The 21,200-nt window shown below is 36.3% G+C and overlaps 1 protein-coding gene across 12 annotated transcripts in view; it reads right to left on the reverse strand.

Annotated features, from left to right (window-relative positions):
- Nucleotides 1–21,200, reverse strand: part of LOC146445479 (uncharacterized) — a 335,842-nt gene that overhangs the window by 59,508 nt on the left and 255,134 nt on the right. For 11 of the 12 annotated variants that reach the window (XR_014855136.1, XR_014855137.1, XR_014855145.1 and 8 more), the window contains one exon: nt 12,123–12,176. The gene's annotated coding sequence lies outside the window, so the exon portion shown is untranslated. Of the gene's footprint in view, nt 1–1,751; nt 4,922–12,122; nt 12,177–21,200 lie in introns of those variants that run through there. The other variant, XM_085074829.1, reaches the window with a different exon arrangement.

Raw genomic sequence — 21,200 nt, forward strand, 5'->3', positions numbered from 1 at the left:
TCACAAGAAATAGCATTTTTATCAAAAAAGACTTTCTACCACAGCACTATTTTGTTTTAACCTCTTTTTGTGATTTTCATTCTGAAAATCTCTTTTATTTTTTTTCCTATAGAAGACAAATTATGCATTGCAATCTTGTACATAATAAACTATTTCCCTTCTTTATTTTGCCAACTCCTGCCAAAAGGTCAGTACCTTTTGAGTGGATGTGATGTGACCAAGTCCCCATTTACTTTGAATATTAGGGAGTTACTTGCCAAGAGTGACTTCTGTTCTACAGGTGTCTGGCCCATCCTGAGTTACTCTGTAGATACTGCAGTGTGTCTGTGTACACTCAGACATGTGTGTAGTCAAAGAACCCTTGTGAAAATATTGTTTGGCAGTGAAATACATGTATTGCTCTCTTGAGTACCGTGTATGACAGAATAAATACTTCACCTCTCTCACACCCTGTCTCTCATGAGTTCCTCTTTGGAATTAACTTCTGGAGCAAAGAACACCAGAGGGACTGGTATGGATTTGTGGGTGCTATAAAAAATTAAAGGTCTTTACAGATAAGTAATCCTTTTTCTGCTTTTGGCATTGTCCCCACAATACTGTGAGAAACTGCAACTAAGAAAACTCACTTCTGGAGAGGAAGGGTACTTGATAAGCTGCTGCAGTTGAGAAAGCAGATTCTACTACTGATATCATATTGTGCAATGTAAATCATAAAGCCTGCAAAAATATTTACACAGAAATCATTGCAGCTTCAGGTAAGGTCAAACTGTGAGTTCCTAGAGGTACTATTTACATATGATGCTTAACAAGAGATGCATCTGCCTGTTGATAACATGCCCAGATGTTAATGTCTTTTCCACCTATTTTAGTCTGAGCTAAACTACTCTTATCTGACCCCTCAAATATCTCAAGTCACCTCAAAGCAGTAAATAATGCATATTACAACTAGGAAAATATATAGCTTCGCCTTTTCAGGATTTGTGAAAACAAGATTATTCACAAACTGATTTAGGTAAAAATCCAGCACAATTTTTATATGATATCTGGGCCAAAAAAAAAATCCAAGCCATGCATTATTTTCTGAATTAAACCTATGGCAGGGTGAACACTCATACTTCAGGTGCTGTGTTCTTTCTGGTGAAAGAATTTCTGAAAATGAAACATCCATTTAATATTTGACATAACTCTGAACTCAGTAATGGCCATGAGAAAGACAGTTGCAACGTTTACAAAATAACCTGTGACACGAAAGAAAAACAATGCAAGGACATCCTGTTCTCAACATGCTTCAAATTAATTTTGCAAATAAAAGGTTTGTAAGCAGTTAGACATGGATTAAAATTAACTGAACAACAAATCTTGAAGTCGGATATTGATGAAGAATTATCAGTTTAATTAGCTGGGCATTTCTTTAACATGTACTGTGCATGGATATTTTAAATATATATACATTTAGAAATTCTTCAGAAATTTTGTTCATTTAAACAATTACTGTAAACACAAAATTTTCTTGGACCTTCCTCCAGAAACTGACACAAAAATACATCAGTAATGCAGGGTTTTTATTAAATATCATAAATCTCAGTTTATATATGATAGTGTTCAGTTGTTTAATATATTTTAACCCATAGTTTTCTAGGTTGTGTTTGATTATTTACTGTATCTCTCAGCCTGGCTGTATACATATTTTCAGTTCTTTTTTTTTTTTTCTGGGCACTGAACACAGTTTTATTTTTGTCAGGTGTTTTGGGGTTTGTTTGTTTGTTTTTTCTTTGTTTCAGTTTTGTTTTGTTTTGGTTAGTTGTTTTTGGCTTTTTATTTTTCTTTCCTCTAACTTATTATTGATTTTAATTTTTTTAGCTTAATTGTATTTCCTTATTCTCTCTATAAAGACCTTTTTGAGTATATTCTGACTGCAGTTTGTCTGGGTATCTCTATAGCATCACAAGGTCACAGGTTTCCAATGTACAATCCTTGCTGGGCACAGGAGCATTTACCAAAGAGAAGGATCTCCAAAACTTTGTCTGCCCTGAGAATAATCTCACAGAAGAGCTGCAAGGATACTATATTCTGGAAACTTTGTTCCTTTCCAAATAAAATACTGAGTTGATTCAAATCCAAGAGTTGAAAATTCTGGCCTTTTCTGTAGGTTGTAATACCTTTGAATAATCTGTCAGACATTTCTGAACTACTCTTGAAACAGATACCAACCTTCATGGATCAAACATCAACTTCTTGTTAGCCTAAACTTCCAAAAGTTTTTGCTGTGTTAGCCAGCACAGGTCAATGTGCTTTCTTTCACTCAATTAGATACCTTTTCCATTAGTGCTCTTTCCTCCTCTTATTTAGTATTGCCAGATGCAGAATTTGTTAATATTTAATCAACTTTTCACATCTTTCCTACTCCTCCTTCCTCTGAGCCTACAGGTCTCACCCTGCCATGGCAGAGTGCTGAGCAACAAATGCTAATCCCACAGTGGAATGCACCACCAGAAAGTAATCAGATATTGTGATGATAAGAACAGTATAATAACCTCTGTGGAATGAAGTAAATCACTGTTCATTCTGATTTTCTCTCCCAGTTTGGATTTCTGTGCTCTGAGGGAACGTATTTCTTGGAAGTACACCTGTGATGTACTATCTAAATTACGGCATTGGTAACAGAAATTCTTTTCCTCTGTATAATCTAGTCTATGATATTGATAACTTCTAGGAATATTTGATTTCCATTGAAACACTTAACCACAAAAATACCTATTCTTTATTCTAATACAAGGTGTAATTAATCTCCTTGTTACTGCTAAAAAGTTATGTGCAAGGAAAAAAAATTGCTCCATAATCCATGTGGTCTGTTATGTCATAATTTCTCATTGTTAAAATGTTTTATTTGGATTAGACGTCTCCATTCGCTCTTCTTACTTCAGTTTACCTTTCTTTTTTTGTTGTAATATAAATCTAAATATTTTCTCCCTACTTTTTGCTTTTCTCACTTCAGAGTGTCAAATGTACTTAATGATCAAGATTTCTATCATATTTTAACTTCTGATACCAGTCCCTCAAGACTCCTACTATCTAATTGGAGTAAAAAACAAGAAATCTCAGTATATTTATAACAAAAAATTTGTTTCCATTTTTTGAATTAAGATAATAGATGATAAAGTTTAAACATCAGTAATAATATTTTATCTATATCCTACATGTATAAACTTATAAAAGTTTTACATAATTGTAATAAACTTGAATAAATATTTTGTAGATGTTTATAAAGAATAACTTTATTTGATTTTATTCAGAACTGTGCTTTTTTCAGCGTACCTCTTTTTTTATTTTTCCTAGAGGAATGAGCAAGTTTGTAAGCAGTACATTTTAAACAAATTTAGATAGAGAAACATTAGAAAATAAAATTCTCCAGATAATATATTTTGTTCCATTCAGAGATAAAATTCAATCACTTTAAGTGTGTTAGAGGATATTCATCCTGCTGAAACTGCAAATCCTAATATACCTAACCATGATATTTCTGGTGATATTTTCATAATATTGCCATTACAACTACATGCTTATTGCCAAGTCTATTGGTTAATTTGTTAAGTCTCCAAGTAATACTTCTTCACTGTCAGTAGATTTTTCCAATTCAAATCAATGTCAATGTGGTGGTTTTAAAGTACAATTACTTTCATATAATTTGTCAAAAAATACACATGAATTGAAGCCTAGAATGTCCATGTGAACAGAACATGAACAATATTCTGCAGTACTTCGAAATAAAAACAGGTTAACAAATGGGGGAAAAGAAATCCTAGTAGTTCAGAGCACAGGTACACTGCTCTAAATGGGCAGCCATGACCAGAAAAATAAAACACTGACTTTCAAATGCTACCAAGATTTCACAAAAGCTGTGATTGTTTAAAGACTTTGGCAATTCTTTTTTTTTTGCTTGCTCACTTGTAATGTGGAATTGTGGCATTTAAATCCAGGTGTTAAACGCAGGTTACAAACGAAGATGAAAAGGAATTGATTGTGTGAAGCTGGCTGGGGTGGGGAGTAGGAAGGTATGGCCCAACCCTGAGCACTTAAAATTGCCACTTCTTTGCCAAAGTGAGTGACACCAGCACATGCAAAAATGCAAGTCTGAAGTGGGACTACAAGCAGTACTCAGAATAAGCCATTAGCCCTTTTTTTTTTTTTTTTTTTTTTTGGTATGCTGCTTGGGGGCAAAACATAGTAGTGCTGTGTGCTAGAAACAGCAAAAGCAATTCAGAGCCTGCCCCTTAGGAAGAAATAGTTATTAAAAATACATCCTTTTGATACTGCTTGAAATGTATAATCTGTTTTTAAAGTGCTGAGCACAATATAAATGCAGATTGTGCTAGATTCTACTAACCAAAAAGCCTAGTCACAGCGTTATGACAGCTTTATGACATTTAACCATCATAGCATGTGAAAACATGGAAGAGATGGCAGGTGGGAGGAAGTACTTGATATTCAAGGGAAAATATTAATGGATGTGTCTAAAATGTAACTACTTTTTAACATGTCATGCTTAGGAATATTTGCATAATATTATCCTTTAAATTGCAGTGTGTACATATTAATTTCACAGTGTCACTCCCAATAAGTCTGGCATCTGTACATTCAATGGGCCCAGTCTAGCATACTTGCATCTCTTTATCACTGACATTTGGAGTACCAATTTAACAAGTGGCTCAAAAGCAAGACAACCCAGACAGACATGAAGATTTTTGGGAAAAACTGAAAGCCCCCAAACACATCCTGTTCTAGGAAACCATGTCTTGCCATGTGAAGGGTTGTTCCAAGCCACCTTCTGCCCCTTACTCAAATATATTGTTTCTTAAATTACTCTTCTTCCTCTGGATAATGCCTGTTATCTAACTACTCAAATTCCAAAGTCTGTTTCAACCTGCAGGAGAGGTGAGAAAGAAAAGGAGTACAGAAAAATTTAGAAATAGGACTGGGAAGTTTAAAAAAAAACCAAACACAAAACATCATTGATGAAGAACAATAAAGCAAAGCATAATGCTCCATATATGCTCTTAGTGCTTGGTCTTATATAATTCCTAGCACATTTTTTACCTCTTCCATCCTGCACTCTCTACTTTTCCCTAGGAAGTACATCATTACATGCATGTGAAATGTGGCATTATTTTTTTTTCTCCAGTTTTAAAGCTATTATGCTTTTCATTCAGAGAATGGGTCAGGTTGGAAGGGCCCACAGAGGGTCATCTGGTCCAATCTTCCTGCTCAAGCAGGGTCATCCCAGAGCACATGGCACAGGATTGTGTCCAGACAGTTCAATGTTCAATAGAAGTAGAAAAAAAAATAAAAAACCGAACCAGAGCTGTATGTGTCTGATCTCCTCATCAATCTGAACAAAGTCTTTTGTTCCAGATGTTGGCATTTTGGACTTTAGTTTGATACCCATTTGCAGTGGGAAGCAGGAATTGTACCACAGATCCTGTAAGCTCAGGCTGACAAATCCATGATGTTTTTCTCGTGCTATATGCCACATCATTAAAGGCAACCACACCCTGCAATATTTAAGGTTTCTACTCTGTTTTCTCTTAAAAGCCTGAAGAGAACATCACAGTCACTGAGACTTAAGGGGACTAAGACACACTACAAGTATGAATTTGACCACCATCCTTTTCTAGCAGGTCCCTGCCACCTCAGGTCTTCAGAGTGACACATGGGGAGCAGATTTAGACCTGTAAATCTGCCATTCACAGGCTTTCATATGTTTCCCTTTGTAACACAAGCAACTTCCTTAGAATGTAATTTCTTCGCACTGTAATTTCTATTTAAGAAGAATTAGATGCGCCTGCCAAAAAAGGCTTTTTGTTTTGTTTTAAAACCATTGTAAGCTAATGGGATACAAAATCTTTAGGACTTATTAACATTTTAAAAGAAAATTGGCAGGAAAAAACTCTATAATCTCACTTCTTTCATTTATTATAGCTGTTGGTCTTTCCAACAGGGCAGCTGTAAAAGGGTTGGAAAATAATTTAAGTCATTTTTATCAAGCCATCCCTCCTCATCCTTTCTAGAATTTTCTTCCTGATTATTTGCTTACTAGCATTCAAGTGGAACAGAAAACAAAGTTGTCAATACCATGTAAAAACCATCCCTAGAGAGGGTTAGAAAAATGAAACTGTTGAGAAATCATGAGAAAATTGTTGAACAGCTGTTCATTTTTGCTATAGAATTAACAAAAAAACCTTCAGATATAAAAGATGTAATAAAAAAATAGCATCCTGAAGATACCAGTTCAAACTACAAAATAATACTGCTATTATATTTAGATGAAATTTCCCTTAAATGTTCCAGGAAAAACTACTTAAAACTAAGCCTTTGGACATACGACAGTATTTTAAGATGTAAAAATGAAGCAAGTTAGTATCTCATACAGTTATTCACTTTGAGAAAATACCAAAGCCACAATAGTTATATCTCTACTGTTCCAAGATGAGGCTTGTAGCTCGCAGCTCCTGTAACTTCTGACATATTACTGCCTGGAGATATTTGAGATTAAAAAAATCACATACACTATCCTATTTTTACATGTCTGACTAATTTCTAAAAGTAAATTGGAAGCTCTACAGAATGAAATCAATGAGATGTTTCTGCTGAAATATTTTTAACACTTCAGGTAACCAATAATTGATGTTTCATTTGCCACTTCCTTATGAAAATAAGAAAATATCAAATGAAGAAAAAAGGCATAACAAGCCTTAAATACTTGCTTTAGAAATGTCTAAAAGGTATGAAATTATTTTTTCAGGCTTCCTTCACTTTGTAGTAATGATTGTAAGAATACTACATAGATGATGACATTAAAAAAAAAAAGGAAAAAAAAGAAGACGACTTATTTTTGAGTCTCGGATATTCTTTCTTTCAAAAACACTGTTCGAAGCCTGAAGCTAGAATGAGTCTTTGAAAACATCCCCTGTAACTACTAAGGATACAAAGTTAAAGGGAGCTGGAAAGGAGGAGTTCTTTCATATTCACACCCAACCACTGAAGCATTAATGAAATTATCAAACTTTGCAAGATTGAAGGAAGGAGAAAAAGAGTTGCCAAGTTTGCTGAGAACCTGACCCTGCAAGTGGCCTCCTGTACTTGTACAAAGATCTGTCAAAATCTGTCTTTTCTGAAAACAAGGGCTTGCTCTGTTTGGATGTAGCTCCAAGAGTAGACACCATATATGCATATGCTAACAACTTTGTACGGGAGCTTTGCATAAGAAATATTAAAAATATTTTAATTGGTTAGTTAGCTTAAGCTTCTATGATTAGGCTTTCCCAGGTCTACAGACATGGCATGAAAAGAAATACTGTGTATTCCACACCCACTAGAACCTATTGTCCCAAGGCTTGAAATAATTTAAAATTATCTCAAAGTAATCTCATTTTCCTCTAAGAAAAGTAAGTGGCAGAGCTACTTGAAGGGAGACAGCGGTTTGGATCCTAACTTCTCAAACTTACACAGCGAGCCAGAGCAACAGTCCTGATCCAGGAATGAAGGCTGGATTTCCCTCCCCTCACCAGCTCTCTCCCAAGGACTGAAGCACACATTGCCTTTATTCTTCAGGGGTGACTCCTCTCCCTGCCAAGGTGAGATCTGCACAGGACAGGCTGGGGCTACCTGAACTAGAGCTGTGTTTTAACTGTGTGTGTGCAGGATCTGGCTCAGCACACATCAAAGCAAGGGCCAATCTCTGGTGATAACCTCCTGCTGGGAAAAGGCAGGTATATGTGCTAACACCCTGCAAAAAGTCCCTCAGTTGTAGGAAAAACTTGGAGAGATTTGCCATCCTCAGGATTTAGCATAGCCTACCAGCACATCTTACTACATAAGAAGGAAAAATGCAAGTGAATTTAGGACTAGTTAAACAAAAGTACCACAAATGAAAACATGTAAAATTAATGTGAGTTCTGGGGTCTTCCATTACTGATATAAACTGAAGAAATACACCCTCTTAGCAAACCAAAATGCCACAACAGCAACACCCACAAGAGACCTTTTTATAATCACTTGTACTAAAGTTCTTGCACACCTAAGCTGAAAAAGACACAGACCTTCTAACAAATTAAACTTCTCTCAAAAATGCACACATTCCTATGTTCCTGTTGGCAAATAAAGCAAAGAGCCTAGAAGAGCAATTATTTACTGCTGGGCATTTTGAAAATTTCTCTGAATTAAATTATTTTCAATAGTTAAAATTTTTAGCACAAGAATGAAATTGCATTTTTTTAATGACAACACTCCCTTTTAAAGGACTTTTTTCACACACCCAGAGATTCATGGAATTCTTAGTACAAATATATGCAAAGCCTTTGACCTAGTGTAGACAAGTGTAGAAGAAACTACACTCGTTTTGCTTATGGTTGTTAATCTTTCGGGGCAAACTGAAATTATTTCATTTGTACTGATTCTTCATGAAAATCATCCCTGTGCACAGAAACAAACACACAGTTTTATGCCATGCAAGACTCCAAAATAACAACAATATAGGAACCACCACATGAGATGAAACCTGAGGCTCATATGTCCAGTACTGGCTTTCTGAAAGAGCCAGGACCAGGTGTTTCCAAGGAGATTTAAGTGCAGTACAGTTAAAAGAGAGCCACTGAATTGTTTAATTCCAGCTTGTATACCTTTTGGTTTATAGTTTGTGAATAGATCTCCCTATGTATCTGAGACCTGAGTGGAGAGTAAATTAGCTGAATCCTCTATTTTTGTTCAAGCGTAACACTGGCAACCAGATTCCCTGTGTGAAAACTGTGAATCCAATTTTCACTCCCAACGGCTGTTCCTTACATTTTGTTCTGTCTCTCTCAGTAACCTGATGTGCTACAATAGTCCTAACTTGCTAAAACTCCTGAACATTTCAAAGAGGCACTGTTGGAGTACAAAAACTTCTGAATGAATTGCCATGCCATTTACCACAGCTCTTATGGAACACACTTCTAGGATTTTTTTTCCTCAAAATAGTTATTTAGAGCTTTTATTATTTCATACATAACCCAAATTTACTCATTGTAATGAAAATATAAGATATCACCAGTTGCTCAACAGGTTTAAAATGAAAAAAATTAAAAAGAAGCCTTTTCCTCTTGCATTTTCTATGTCCATATAGAAAATTTCTGGTTCACAATTTGTGTAGTGCATAGAAATTGTACCATAACAACACAACCGTACTTTTAGCAGGCTTTCAAAGCCTCTGAGAATACCAGTAGTCTTGCAAACTTTAAAATACAGCTTTTTGCCAGAGAGTTAATTCTTGTAAGGATTGTTGTTGATCACATATCTATGGAAAATTCTGCTCTTGCACAGTATTGCAACAACAGCCCGATATCTCAGTCATCAGGCAGTCAAGCAGGCTCAGAGCATCATACCCCACAAATGCCAGCAGAATAGAGGGCTCATCAAAAGCATGAATAATCTTTAAAATACTTTGAGTCACATTTGAAGTTGGCAAAGAGATATGAAAGGTTCCAAATCAGCTTCCATTTCAATACCATTATTAAAGGCTGCCCTCCATGTTAAGCTGCTGATCATCACTCATATTCAGCCAAGCCAGTTACTTCATCATAGACATGTTCATTACCTGGGATACAATTAATTGATGGAAATGTACAGAATACATGCAAAGATATGTTACACCCATGGAGCAGAATTATCTACTGTAGGTCATGTTTTCTACTTCATAAAGTCTACAATCATCACCATTAAGGGTGAAGAAGGCCATAAATGAATCCAGTAAGGAGAGCAAACCATTCATAGAATTGTAGAATCATAGAATCATAGAGTCATAGAATCATAGAATCATAGAATCATAGAATCATAGAATCATAGAATCATAGAATCATAGAATGGCCTGGGTTGGAAGAGATCTCAAAGATTACCTCATTCCAACTCCCCTGCCATGGGCAGGGACACCTTCCACTGGACCAGGTTTCTCAAAGCCCCATCCAACCTGGCTTTGAACATTTCCATGGATGGGGCATCTGCAGCTTTTCTGGGAAATCTGTGCCAGGGCCTCCCCACTCACAATTTAAAAAAATTGTCCTGTTAAAGACATATTCATAGAAATCTAACTGAATATATTGATTTTTTTTTTTCTGGAAAAATGATTCATGGTATTTAAAGAAAAAGACTGTTAAAAAATTAAATTAGCTATTTGAGACACAATGATTTGTTTTCTCAGATGTCTTATATTGATGAATAAACCAATTATTATTCAGAATCAATCAAAGCGTTACAATTTCATTACAATTTATATCTCTAAGGCAAACACCGTGAAAAGCTCTGCAGGAGACACCTTGATGTAAGAAGAAAAAGGTCAGACAATATCAACAGCCATCTTTTAGCTAGAGCTGTTAATATTATATTACTAATGGATTAATTTACTCTTAATAGTTATGTCTTGCAATGCTTTGAACAAAATACCTTAAAGAAAGTCTGAAGCCTGCAGAATAATGAATCTTGAAGAAATTAGTAATTTGGACACTCCAAAGACTCAGAAAAAGTGGGCACAGATGTTGGGGGGAAATTTGGTTTTTTTGGTTTTTTTGTTTTGTTTGGGTTTTGTTTGGGGTTTTTTTTTTTGTTTTGTAGTTTTTGGGGTTTTTTTTGTTCTTTGATCATTTGTCCAACTTTTAATATGAAATGAAGTTGAGAAGTTCTCAAGACCAACATTTGAAATCACTAGGTGTTTTTAAACCAAGATTTCTTCCTTCCTTGCAGAGTGATTAAAGACTAATTTGCAAACAAAACCCAGGAATATCACACTAGGGGAACCCAAAAGGCAGCACTGGCTGAAGCAGACATCCATTTTTTAAAGGAAATACAAGGTATTGGGAGCAATGGGTCTGAAAGAAATTTTCAAGAGAAGATCCAGAGGGAAGAAAATTTTCCTTCATGAACTCAGAGTGAAAAAGCTTTCTAAGTGTTGGCAGCACCACAGAAAAACCCAATGTCAAGAATTTAGAATGATAAGATGATCAAAGAACAGTTTATCCAGATTAAAGGTGAGATTAACAGTACTGATAAAAAGCTATAGCCATGGAACACTTTAACATGAAATAAGAGAAAGACTTGTAAAGGCACACCATGATCTTATTTACTATTTTGGTTGTATTTGCTTATTCTAGCCAGGGCTAAGAAAAGCCCATCAAAAAGGACAAAAAATTTTGATCTAAGGCAGTCCATATATATGAATATAATATTCCATCCAAAATAGCAACTTTGGTTCATTTTGTCCACATCACTCTATAAAAAGCATCAAAAAGCGATCAAATTGGTGTAGGCAACATTAAAGCTGCACTGCACATAAATGATATTGCCCAACTCCCTCATTAAAACTCATAATGATAAAAGAGATGGACAAAAAAGGTGTTTTCTGCAAATTGCCTGCAACAACAGCCAAGCAAACTGAATTTCCACAGATGAAACACAGAATTCAGCCAAAAAACCTGGCAGAGTAAGAGTGTAATTTGGTGCTTTACCTTTGGGTTTTTTTGGTACCAAAGCAGATCATAAGCTGCAATTTCATTCATTTCATAATTGTATTTTGCTAATTTCAGAAATGGTGTTTATAAATTTCCAAAGTCATCTCTACTTACCAGCCGTCACTGCAGCATTGTTTTGCCATTCCCATGGTATTAAAATACCATCCCTACAGCTCTCAGCAGATAGTTTTGTTTGCAGTGCTGAAATACTGGTAGGTCGAGGGAGATTGATGGCAAAAAACCCCAAAAAACCTCTACTTGTAAACTTTGAAAAAACCAAAAAAGCCCATAAGTATCAACATAAAATGTGCGGAAACAAGGACAAAAAAAAAAAAAAGAGAAAGAATAAAAATACAAACATCTGGCAAAATGTGGAAAATTTTCTAATTGAAAAGGGTAGAACTCTTCAAATTTCAACTGTTTTGGTTTTGTTGTTTTTTAAATTTCAAACCAACAAAAGCATTTTGAACATATTTATGACAGATTTTGCAAATTTTCTCCAAAATTTCAGAACACCAACCTCTCATTAGTTGTCAAATGTCTGGAAAACATTTATCTGAAAAAAAAATATGACTATGCATATTTGCTTACCTGGTTAGTTAAACAAAATTCACTGGCCTGAACAGCACACATTGTAAAAGAAACCTGCAAAGAGGAAAGAAAAATTTCATTATAATTTATTTATCCCTGTCATATTTTTGATGAAGAAAGTTTAGTAATTAGTGGTTATTATTATATAGAAATTGCAAGCAGCAAAATCATTTTAAATGAAAAGCCTCTTAAAATCTAGCAGGTGCCTGTTTCCTCAAAAGATTCCCGACCATGTGGCAGGATTACATTTATAAACAACAGTACTAAACCCAACAGACATACCAAACCATGCTATTCAAAGAAAGGTTTAGGGGTATCTGTTATTTAGGTGGTATCAACTTTTGTGTATGTTTATTCAAATCCAGATGGATAACTATCATTATAAAGGATACTCAGACGTTCAGCTGGTGAAAAAAAAAAGGCATTTATTTCTCATTAAATGTTCTTCAGGGAATTGAAATACACAGAGTTCATTTACTTTCTATACCATTTCAAATAAACACTATGTCAAAAGAATACTATTAAGATTGCAATGTGATGAATATTAACATCAGAAAATGCCAAGTATTAGCTTTCCTGAGCAACTTTTATTTCTTCAATGAGTACGGAATATGCTACAGTTGTTAATTCCTTAGCCACAGAGTATTTCCACACGAATTCCTCCTCAGCCCATGCATAAACAGATATTCCAGAAGTTCAAGCACTGATATTTTGTGTAAATTTCATTGATTAACCTGTGGTCGGAATGGACATTAAACAAGTAGTATTCAAATCCTCATAGTAAAAAAAGGTGTTATTTTTGCTATGGTCCATATATTCTAATCCTGATTGCTTTGACCATGTTGCAAACACTGCACAACTCAAGTTCAGCAAATTCCTTTGCAGGAATAACATTGTCCCAGATGAGTTCCTCAGTGCCAAGAGATCAAGCTGAAAAGTGAATACTTAATTTGGGTCACATGGGCTCATTTTTAACAGAGGACTCAGCATTACACCAGACTTTACACATTCAGGGCCCTGCTCAAATATTTCAGTTCCAAACAAACACCAAGCACATTGCAAATAATTTTCTTGCTAAGTAAATGCCTAGTCATTGTGTTTGGATTGGATAAAATCTTTGGAAATTCTGTTAGGAAGAATGATATCTGCCAACCACTCTCACCAGCTCCAGTGCTGGAAGATGTAGATGATCCTCCTCGAGGCCAGGGAATGACTGACAGCACATTCCATCCTTTCTGCAAACTGGTACAACAGAAGGGTTGTCTGGGAGTGTTTCACTAAACACTTATTGACCCCAAAGAAAGAAACACAGATTCAATCCTGGACTCTGGAAGCTGAGTCTTACAATTGGAAGTGTCAAAAACAATGTCATCAAAAGACTCTAATAATAAAGACTATGATGACACAGAAAGTCAGTTCTGTCCCGTCTCTTCCAGTCACCTGAGACAGCAGTTTCTGGCATATGGAACACCATTCCATGTGTGTATATTGGGCATCACATTTTCATTTTTCATTAAAATCACTGACCATGATGCTGAAGACTTTGGAATGGACCAATAAACAACAACAAGAAAAGGTAAAAAGTGCAAACCCTGTCAAATCAGTCCAGTATTCAGCAAACCCTAGAGTGTATCCTGCTTAAAATAAAGGTTCCTCTTGCAACTTTGGCATCCTTCTGATGTAGTCAGGCTAGTTTATCCTAATTTAAAAACTGGGATTTGGGTCAAACAACTTTAAACAGAAAGGGTTATGTCCTTCATCATTTTCTTAGCCACCTGTTTATGACTTTTGAGATCGTCTATCTCATTTCAGAAAGACTGATCATGTGAGTCCTAACTACAGCCCTGTTAGTGTGTTTGCACCACTGGACTGCATGTAACTTTAGACAAAACAGTTTCTCTGCTCAGATCCAATAGCAGGGAAGCAGTCTAACAGCAAGAGAGTTTGAGCAAATGCAAAACCAGTGAAAAGATGACTGATAACAGGATAAAGGATAAATTAAACTGGTGACTATGCTTTTGTAAGATTTTCTATACGTAATCCTTTATTCTGAGGTCCCACATGGGGGTGGAAAATGAAAAAACAACCAAAAAGACTCCAAACCTAAACCCAACAGAAAATAAAATCAGAATCTGTACTGTTCTGAATCTGTCTGTATAAGAAAGCCATGTTTGCCTGAGAAGGACAATCACTATGTGTACTAAGAGACAACAGCCTTGCCAATGACTGTTCATCTCCCTTTTTTCCTGACAGTGTTGTTAGGTGACCAGTTATGTCTCACCAACTCATCACTCATGGTTAGACTCCACAACCAAGCATGGATGCTCCTGATGATATTTGTTAAGCATTAGAGAGTAAACTATCTTTCCCTGTTAGACTTCTGGATACTTTTGATGTTCCTTTGAGTAACAACGTGATGAACATGAAAACTTGAAATGGTAAATACATTGATGAGACATGGGGTTCAATTTGCTGATCTAGGCCAGGTCTCAGAACTGTGATGGTCACCCATCCCTGCTGCTGCAGGCATTGCTGCCAGCACTCCTGAACCAGCCAAAAGCCCCAAACCTATGACTCTGCTCTGGGAAAAAAAAGCAGCAGGTCCACTTCCTTCATTAATTGTGTCACAGCCTCTTTCAGAGCCAAAGATACTGCTTACTGCTCCTTAGTCAACTCACCTGCATTGCTTAGAGAAAATAATTTGGATTCTTCACCTTCTAGTGAATCACAATAAAACTGTTATCCCCTGTCTCTCTGGAGGAACAGGCATCATAAAGAGTCTGATGAAAGACAGAGTTTTTTAACATGTGATGAAGTTTGAGCAAGAAATAAAGCAACTTTCCCTTCTAGTTTGCAGACACAGTCACCAACTTATTTTTAAACAGAGCACATATGATGTAAAAAGCATCAAGTTACTGGGACAATTATCATGCAATTCTAAAGATATAATTTTCACAATCCCTTTAGAGGTGAACAGCGGTTTTATTCTTTTTTTTATCCCTCAAACATTTAATAATAATAATAATAATCCTATTTTATGCATATTAATTTTAAGTCATAATGAGATTTGGAAAGGTATTGATTTCAATGGGAGTTAAGGGCTAAATATCTTTATATGGAGCCACAGCCTTCATCCTATTAAATCTCTACATTTATTGTCTGCACACAAATCATTATAAAGCAGGCATTACTCAAGAAAGAACTCAAAAGCAAGAGAAAAGCCCAATTAAAAAGGAATTCAATGCAATTATGGAAGTTTGGAAGTTGCCTGGGGTGGTGTTTGCCTGCAAATCATTGGGGAAAGATGAAAAGGGAAAAGTTTGTTTCATCCCCACTTCCAAAGTATTATTTTCACTTCAGGTCTACATCGTTAATTTTTAGACCCAAAGTATCAGGACTTCTGCAAAGTCACAGGTTAGGAACAAAGATACCATTAACCGGGTTTCTGGGGGATCTTTATTTTGCAACACTCATCAGTGCTGGGGTTACTCCTACCAACCACTGGAGTTCTTGTCTATAGCTCTCGGATGTTTGTACATAATTAAATCAGCTTTTCTGACCCTAGTTCTGTAGACATTAAAGTCAGCTCAGCGCAAACAGTCCTGGAATGCACATTATAATGTGCACATTATAATATGCACATTATAATGCCTGAACTTCTTCCATCCTATTCCACACCCCTTTATGCAAAAAAAGCAAAAGAACTAAGAACAGAAGGACAATAAAAATGCACAGTAGAATAACTGAAGTAAGGGCTTTTTTAAATATTAAAATCAACCTTATTTTTTATTATGAACTCAAGTCTTCCTATAAAAAATGGCTTTGTAAACCCTCCACCTATCCATGGATAAAAGAAATCTATCAGTTTATATGTCTGCTGAAAAAAGCTGCAGAAACAGGAAGAATCCCAGTTGAATACCTTTGTGGGAGCATCAAGGCATTTCAGAACAGGACAGATTTAATTGCACAGTGTTTTAAAGGCCCTTTTTTTGTATAATACTGCAATGGGCTTCATACACCATCTCACACCATCAAAATGCTTGGCTGGTTACAAACCCAAGAACAAATATGTCCAGTGAACTGTGCGAGCTGCAAATTCCTGCCTTTCAGCATGCAATTGCTTTAACCCCTGCATCAGCTACCCACAGCTTTCCATCTTGGAATGGGGTTCCTATTCTCAAGGTGGATTCAGATATACCATGACACATCACTCTTGGGGCCATGATGTTTATTTTCCCCATTTTTATCCACAGCTCTGTCCTAGAACACAAGCAGCAGAACCTAACAAGCAGGACACTCCCACTCTCCCAACTGAATGACAGAATATTTGTTAAACAAGACTAGGTCTGACCCCACAAGGGAGGTACAAAAAATGAAAGTTGTAGTACATGGCACAGAACTCAACAGTATAAAACAGCCTAAAAAAGTGATATTCCAAATAAAACTGTGTGCATTTTTTCAAAAACAGACACATTTAAGGAGGAAAGGACTACTAATATTGGAGATGGTAAGAAGTGCATGCACAGATAGCTAACAGAATCCTCTAAATTTCAACAAAAATGCTGATAATCTTTGAATTTTAGTGTTTAAAAATTACCCCTTTTTGTAATGCATGTTTCCAGCTGAACAGGGTCAATCTGAAAAGACTGAGAAGTCATATTTAATTCAAAAAATCCTGAAGAAGTCACCTACCAATACCTCAGATACCAATAAACCTGGACTGAATTGCTTTGAGGGGGAAAAAAGGTGTTCATGGTATTTTTTGCATTTCAGGTAAATACTAAGGTATGAGAAAAAACAAACTTTCTTTCTCATGCTTTTGCATGAAAAAAATCCACAAACTATTTAGAGGGATTTTCATTATATGAAATTTTAATTTTTTTTAAAAAATTCTTTTTGTGAATGGTTGTGTCTCAGAAGCATAATACAGAAAAATGAATCAAACATATTATTAAGTGAATTTGAGTTCTAGTTTTTTGCAAATGATGACTGATTTGGGGGTGAGAACTTAACCCTTCTTTCCTCAGTGAGATCTATTCTCCTTTGTAAGGCCTCAAGTTCAGTTCAGTTCTCAAATTAGGGGTGAAACTAGGCTCAAACATTGGCTCTGCTAATTGCAGTCAGATTCCTACAACAATACCAAATCAATGACCAATTTATCAACACAAACCTTATATAGCTGTTTTAATTTTGTTGGTAGTAGTTTCATTCACTGCTAAAAAAAGAAAGGACAAAGTCTTTTAAGTATTTTTTACTCCTAAAATATTTAAACCAATATTGATTTTAATATATTTGCTAGGGGTTGGATTGCACTATAAACCTATTATAGCAGAAAAAGAGAAGTATAACTTCCGCTGTGTTTGGAGGAGGATTGGAAGACACATCCACACCTCCCACGGAGTCACCATCCCCTGCAGCTCACTCCCCATGGAGCCTGGAGCAGATCTACAGCCAGGCAGCTACTCTGGAAATCACCCTCTTCATTTCCCTTCAGCCAGCAAACAGCAGATTTCTGCTTTGCTGTTGTTCTCTGCAGCTCCTCCAGGATCCCAAGTGTATCTCCCTGGAGAAGAACCCCCTCATCCAAATGCAGGAGGCAAAAATATCCTACATGCCTGTTCCATACTGGTGAATATGAAATACTACCCTGGAAGAGTAGCTCACAAACTGATCTTAAACACCTCACTATAGGTGCAGAGCAACTCCATTAAACCATACACCAGAAAAAACAAAACATATCCTGCTCAGCCCTGGCTTACTACATTACCATTTCTTTTTGATTAAAAGAAAAAAAAAAGCAGAACAGTAAGCCCTATATTAGCTTTTATCTAGTAGAGTAACTTGGTTAAGATTTTTGGCATTATTTCAGTTGAGCTTTGTAATTTGTCTTGTAACATTTTTTAATATACCACATGAATGGAAAGCTGAATTTCAAAGAACAGAAAAGCCACAAGTTACATAACAATGGCTGCAAAGTGGAACGTTTTTAAATTCATAATAGGTATAATTAGCTTGATAGAAAATAATCACATTATGTTTCAGAGCATCTTTAAAATGTTCCAGATGTTTTATGCTTTCAATACTTCATTTGTATTTACTTAAATTCTTCTTAAACAAGGTTTGTACAGGAACAGTACATAGACCTGACAGCTAAATGCCAAATTGCTCATTTTTTCACGAGTGTGAATAAACAGAAGAAATTTATATTCTGTTTGCTGCTCACCCCCTCAAACAAAGCAAACAAAAACCTCAGCTAACAAATCTATCCAAATATAGTGTTTTACAGGAGGTGAGATGAGATGACATGTCACTCCATACTTTGTTTTTTTCTTATGAAACTTAATTGTCTTAGGAAAGCAAAGTAAATAAAAGCACATAACACAGGAAAAAACCTCAGACCCCTGAGATCCTCAAAGATAATTGAGAATCTCAATATCTAATATTTCATCTTGAAAATTTCATCTTCAAAATCCAGTCAGACACTCTCTGTACTTACACTTTGTCCTAAAGACTACTCTCTACCTTAAAATTTTGGTATCTCTTCCTAGAAGAATTCCGGCTCATCTTTCCCAGTACTGCTTCAGTATTCTCACCGCTTTCCCTTTTGTTGACTGCCTCATCTCTCAGTATTTTTCCACATAAGTCACATCCCCCACCCATAACTATTTTTACATCAGGAACCTGTTGCCTCCATGGCCAAACACTTACGATGCACTTTGCACTCTCCTGACTCAGGAACAAGCCATGGTTCTGTCGCCCATGGAGAGCCTGGCTCCTTCCCTCCCTCCCTCCCAGGTCTCCTCCTGGGGCCCGGCGCAGACAGCTGGAGCTGGTGGAATTTACAGCACCGCCGTGACCTCTGCCTTTAACCTTGAAAAAGCTCTGTTATCTCCAGAGCACCCTTCTTCCCTCTGCTAAAACAGACAGATTCCTTGCAGAGGTTTGTCAGCTGGAGAGCAGTATTTCAATAATTATTCTTCTTCTGACTACTCTAATACAAAAATCTTCTCGCACAAAATGTTTTTCTTTGCTGCAAACTATAAATATTCTGATTTCTGATCCTTCTGTGATGTCCCACTCTGCACAACTTCATCCACAACACTATTGTTTCACTAGTCAAATACAATAAATTAACATCAGTATTTCAGTAGCTGCTACTGTTACTCTCTCCCTCTTCTCCAACATATTCTCCTTTTCCTTTTCCAACTCCCCAGTTATGTCTTGAGCTGTATAGTCAACCAGAAGAAAAAATCCTTCTGTTGTTATATCTTACTGCTTGATTTCCCTCATTTTTTTGTTCCTGCATGCCTGAGTCCGAAAAATAAAGGCATTCTAGAAAAAAACAGCAAAAAAAAGAAGCAAATTCTGGAAATATTCCCTCTTATAAAGTACTTGCTTGTGTTGCTCCTCCACTTCCTCCTCTCTCAATGGAGAATTTCATAAGAGCTTTCTCCTTTCCCCGGCATCTCCTTGGACCAAGAAATTCAATTATTTTCTGCTTAGGTCATGCCCAGCCACAGCTCAAAGAACCACCTTCCACCAAGAAGTGTCTCTTGGTGGAACTTGCTCTTATACAAGAGCAGTTCAGTGCATTGCTGATCTTTCCATCCTCTAAGGTGCATTGGTCTGTTTTCCAAGCTATTAAGGAAGTCCTTGGTGCATGGATACAGCACATTCACATTCCAGCCTAAACAGTGCTTCAAGGTACTTAGACAAGCTTCATTACTGAATAATCCAAACACTTAACAACCTCTAGGTATTTATCCTCACAACAGCCCTTTAAGAGATCCCTATTTTTACCTGATGAGGAATCAAGGCATAGGAAAACTACTTATGCTACTTAACATCGGGATATCTGCGATAACTCAGGAACCACAGCTAAGTCTCTGATAACCCAGACTAGAATGCCAATCTAAAGACCACTCCTCCACTTCCTGAGTGATAAGGGCACAGCAAATCTTATGTATGTGGATTTTTCCCTGCTACTCTTGCAATGTTCTGTGCACAGATGAGCTATCTTGGCTGGCTTGAAAGCAAAAAATGGAGTGTCTTTTCCTCACTGTGTATACCTTTAGCCAGAAACTGCTTAGCCAGTAGTATTTTGCTGTGTGCAGCACTTTTAATTGTAATCTTTGACACAAAGATTGATGTTCCTATAGCTATTAACATATGCAGTTAAAGAAAAGCAAAAACTAAAAACAGAATAAAGGAGAGAAGAAAGGAACATGTTATGTGTGGTTTCTGTACAAAATTCCAAAGCAACTGTGAAATCCATGCTATTTTCAGTACCATCTTATTCCTTCTTAATTCTTGGGGAATTATGTCCCATCACACTATACTGCTCAACACCCTTTGTCAAAGCTGTCATCAAATATGGAGCAAAAAACAAAAATTCTAAGAATTGCTCTATTTGGGACAATGATATCCACTTTCTTCACTGAAAACTGGGATTTTCTCCATGCACCAAGCAACTCTTGAGTCTGTTTAAATGAGATAACTCCACTATATCATGTAGAAATACTGCCTACACAGAGATAGCAGCCAGAGGTAGCCACTCTGACTTTGCCAGTATAACTCCTCAGATACAGAGTTATTACAAATTATTATCTCTATCAGACAGGTAAGTCTGCTGAAGTGAGGGGCAGAGACAGGAGAATGAAGAGGAAAAGGTGATGAAGGTAAACACTGCTTGCAAATCATGTGCCTAATGCAGACAAAATCATAAATAAATATGATTTCCAGTGAACAAGTAAAACTTCAGGAGGTAAAATGTTTTTGTTTCTCATTAAACAAAATTTCTCTTTCCCAGGACTAAAACTGTGAAACCTCTATATCCAAGTTGATATGGATTTCAAAACAAACCAAATATTCTTTCTAAATAGCAGCTACATTATTAAACAGGCTATCTGCTTCACTGATACTAAATACTTTCCACATCCCATGAATCGAGCTAGTCAGCCTTGGTCTATTGTTTATTCTCTAAGTTCCTCAAGGTAAGATGAAAATAATACCTGGTGATGGGGAGTCCATTTAAGCAACTTAGACTGCACCTGTATTGGTTGGTTGGTCCTGTTCCCC

This window comes from Lichenostomus cassidix, chromosome 1 (genome assembly GCF_008360975.1).
Source record: "Lichenostomus cassidix isolate B80296 chromosome 1, HeHo_3.0, whole genome shotgun sequence".
NCBI classification, from domain to species: Eukaryota; Metazoa; Chordata; class Aves; order Passeriformes; family Meliphagidae; genus Lichenostomus; species Lichenostomus cassidix.